This window comes from Ciona intestinalis, unplaced genomic scaffold (assembly GCF_000224145.3).
Source record: "Ciona intestinalis unplaced genomic scaffold, KH HT000621.1, whole genome shotgun sequence".
In the NCBI taxonomy this organism is placed as follows: Eukaryota; Metazoa; Chordata; class Ascidiacea; order Phlebobranchia; family Cionidae; genus Ciona; species Ciona intestinalis.
The window spans coordinates 1-4,164 of NW_004190942.1; the positions used below are offsets into that span (position 1 = coordinate 1).

The window sequence follows — 4,164 nt, forward strand, 5'->3', positions numbered from 1 at the left end:
TTATATTTAGCTTTTCAAAGGATATGTTTAGCCATCCATTCTTAATAAGTTTAAAATTGCGATGATATCCAAACTCCATATTATTTACTTTCTCCCCATCGATATTTTTCCAAAAGGTTTGTTATTTTTCTGGCATCAATGTAGCACGGGACTGGGTGGACGGTGACTATTCCGGAGGCGGCTTCGGCAGGTGAGCCGTCACAAACATTTCATTACCAGAAGCACTGACAAATTTTACTTGCGTGTTGGTGAAATGTTGCAAAATTTTCTCAATTTTATGTGCGCTTTCCGCTTTTAGTGTTAGTAAGAAAGCGACATCTTTAAACGATTCAGTGATGACCCTCTCAACGTCGTTCGAGACGGCTTCCAAGGGGCCACCTTCCCCAAACAACTCCATGTATTCCGTGCGATTTTTTTAAAAAACACGGTATGGTTTAAGTGGAGAGATAAGGTCCGAATTGTAAGTCCAGGAATACAATTTCGCGAAAAGCCAACCGTAGTTGGAATTAAATGTTATCAGAATGATGTTTAAATATGGGGAGAAAAAGGAGAGCACGAGGCTCGGTTAGTTGTTGGTTATGGTATTTTGGGGGTGACAAAAAACGTGGATCACTGTGGGTCCGGTTCCCCGGCCTAGAGCTGAGGTTCCGGTTTCTAAGAAGGAGGCTGACCCTCCTCCTTAAAGGATCTTGGAGCGCAGTGATACGCCCTTCAGATCCTACTGTGTTAACCTTCGCTGTTACTCTGTGGAAGAGAGCGCACGAGCGAAAAGGTGAGAGAACAAAGAAGGTACACTGCATAGGGGTACATATGACATGTGAATAATTATTTGGCTGCTAGATGCTCCCTTCATCTCGGCCGCCATCCCAATCTACCACACCTTGTAGAAAACGTGTTACCTCTCCTCCGATGACTGATGTATTGATGTCATTATCACTTGTGAATGGCAGTACCCCTATAAAAGAATAAGACAGAAGATAAAAGTATAACAGCTTATAAAATATTTGTTTCTTGCCACAATCACATGCACCAACAATATGGTTTATATACTGTAAATCAACAAAACAGTCATAGTTTACCTTGTAAAATGGTAAACAGCTTGTGATCCTTGAAGCTTTTTTTGTTGGTTTTCGCCCAGTGCCCAATCCTGACCAGGAATATTGTAGATCGAGCGATTTCTTCATAAAAAGTCTGATGAATGCTCGGACGGTTCCTCTTCGGTTTACTTGGCGAGCTACTTGTTAAAAACTCTACAAATCGACAAGCTTAATATAATACTAACTTAACAATTTCAAAAATGGTCATTGTAAACCAACCTTAAAGTTCTTCGTCATTTCGTTGAGTTCAGTGTCAGTTTCCACCGGTGCAAATTGTGCAGGAACTTTCACTGCCGCCCTGAATTCCTCTACATGCTGGACCAACAATCGTCTTATATGGCAAATGTTGATCGTGAGTTGGGCTACAGAAGCCCTGAGCTGGTCCTGACCAAAGTTAGTATAGACCAAGTTAGGAAACGGATTGTAAAACAAAGAGTATTGTTATCCATTGTCTCGCGTCTATGACGTCATAGTCGCCACCATTACGGAGCCCACGGCATAGCATTTTATCATTGCTGGCTGCTGTTTTTCGTTTAAATATTGCGATTTTTTAAAAACCAAGCACTTCTGCTCGTAAAAATGCCTTTCTACTAATGTTAATATCTTATCACAATAATAAACCTCACAAAAATAATCAACTTTTATTGAACACTTAATCGATTAAAGAGTAAATAACAGAAAATATTAAGTTTACTAACCAAAAACATAAAAGAACATGTTTAAAATATAAAAATACAAACAAAAACGCATAACATTACCATAAACTGTTGTATCTAGCTGCAGTTTTACATGTAAATTGCCGTGATTTTACTTTTTGCCTCACAAACTTAACACGTATACCCGGCAACGAAACTTAAGGTAGCTTTGTAAAATTTGCCTAATATCGAAGTGAAAACAATATTTTTGGTCCTCTGCTTGAATTAGTAACCTACCTTTTCTGCGTTCCGGGACTTTATGAAATCGGAAAACGCTAACACCTTATCTGCTAGTACTTAAGCAGTTTGGAGCTGCATGTCCACTCATGTTGGATTATAAATGTAGTAAAGAATGGCTCTGTAGATTCGTAGGTATGATCATTTACTATTATGTAAACTAAGCTGATTGCTGCTTGTCTTAATCGCCAACGTAAAGTATCCTGCTAAACCACACTGTACGCCGAAAACCAGTCAAAATACTAATTTACTCCACATTTTTAATTCCTAGATTTAATATTGTATAACAAGATTTATATTAGAAATTATATTTTAAATGTTAAAACAATCGCTATACGTGTTTTCTAGCTTTGTATCGCTTACAAGAACTAAATGAACACATGCCGACCATGCATTTGTATAGGCGATTCATGCTCTGTGGGCTCCGTAATGGCGGACACGAGCGCCGTTTCCTAACTTGGTCTATACTAACTTTGGTCCTGACCAGTCCTGAGTTGTGCCACATCAGCTCTCATCTTGACAAGATCAGTGGTATTTCTGACCACATCCCTCTGAATATTTTGGGATATAGTTAAGTTTCTTCTCGAAAGATTATCTGTTGTGGTATTGCTTGGTGATCCAGGAGAAGAAGATAGAGTAGGCTGGTTGCTCTTTTTCTCTTTAATGGTATGATCAGTGGAGCAGCAAATTCATTTTGTGATTCAATAGATCTGCAAACAAAATTGATGGATTTATTATATTATTTTTAATTAAAGCGTTAAGAAAACAAAATACAAACCCCATATAGGCATTAACCACCTACCTTTCGGGAAACCAGGGCGATCTTTTTACCATATTCCATTTTATAATTACTTTTAGTTGGTCCAATATCACCAACTGACTTGTTAATATGTGTACCAAAATTAGTAAAAAAGGGTATATCATAACCCATTTCAGGGCATGCAAGCCTACCCTGCATACCCATGTTAAATGCCCATGTTACAAACCTTATACTTTTATCGGATTCTGGGGATAACAAACATACAGCATCTTCTCGTTGCAGCCGTGGCAAAGGTTCAATTTCCGATTCGGAAGTTGTTACATCTTTCGATGTGTATGCCCTCTTGGCACAGCGCTTTAAGTGCCTGAAAATGAGTCCTATTTTAACAATCAATAATTCTGTTTTGTTTTTGTTCTAGCCCTAAAAAACAATATTTACCTGCTTCGCATAATATTTTACATTTGTAAGTGGGCCATTCTGATAAAGAAACTTGCTGCTTTTTCACCATCTCCTGCACATTTAATAAATCCCATACTTTCTCCATTGAGAAGGGAGCCTTTCCTACAAGGGTTGCCTTGATGCAGCAAGGTCTTCTTACCAGTCCCTTGTTGGAGTCTACCTTTGGTCTACTTGGTAGACTCCCTCTTGCGGCAGCCCCCGCGTACGACAGGGCTGCCTTTGGTTTCACTGCAGCCGTTTCTGTAACCAGGGCTACAGACTGCGCTGCAGTCTTAGTTCTCTCAAAGTGTCCGGTTCGGCCATGAGTCCTGGCTCGAACGTCGCAGAGTAAACAGCTTCCTAAAACTCAGACTGAGAACAAGCGGCCACACCCTGACCACCTGACAGAGACTAGCCGTTTGATTGGCTCTCTAGTCAGGTACCCGGATGTACCTCGAGCTTCCCGCCTAGGACGCGCCCACCTTTGTGGATCTTTTTGTCCTTGATCCAAAGGTAGCTGTTCTAACTTCGTAACTTGTTAACTAGAGTAAACTTTTGACTTCTAAAAGTGCTGTCTGCTTGGTTCGGTGCCATATCTGCCAAACAACTCCATGGAAGTGGAGACACTTATGTGCTCCACATTCTCTTTTGATTGGATTGCAACAGATCGTCGCACCTCTTCGACCATCTCAATGACGTTGGTGGTCGCCATTGAATTTTATTATTCTTTATTATTCGACGTAGACATCGAAAATATCGAAGACAAGCAGCTTTTGGAAGCTGTGGCATTGTTTGAAAGTCTTAATGAGCAGTCGTGCAGTTCTTCGAAGACCTCCTCGTTCGAAAAGCCGTGCAACGAGCCAAGCGTGTGTTTGCCTCGTGGGTGGGAGGCGACTCTTCCGGCGTCGGACCACGCTTGGATCAGTCACACCTTGTG

The 4,164-nt window shown here is 40.6% G+C and overlaps 1 long non-coding RNA gene across 4 annotated transcripts; it reads right to left on the reverse strand.

The window, feature by feature from the left end:
• Positions 1-212: 212 nt before the first annotated feature.
• LOC113475489 lies at positions 213-3,570 on the reverse strand. Of its 4 annotated transcripts, none has more exons than XR_003397237.1 (4): positions 3,228-3,570; positions 2,502-3,153; positions 1,317-1,481; positions 213-1,250 (listed from the first exon to the last, which is right to left on the reverse strand). It is a non-coding gene; the product is annotated as an uncharacterized LOC113475489 (long non-coding RNA). The 4 variants fall into 4 exon arrangements; XR_003397238.1 differs by having other exon boundaries at positions 2,502-2,739; positions 3,016-3,570; XR_003397236.1 differs by having other exon boundaries at positions 213-955; positions 1,080-1,250; positions 2,502-3,570.
• Between the last annotated feature and the right edge of the window lie 594 nt (positions 3,571-4,164).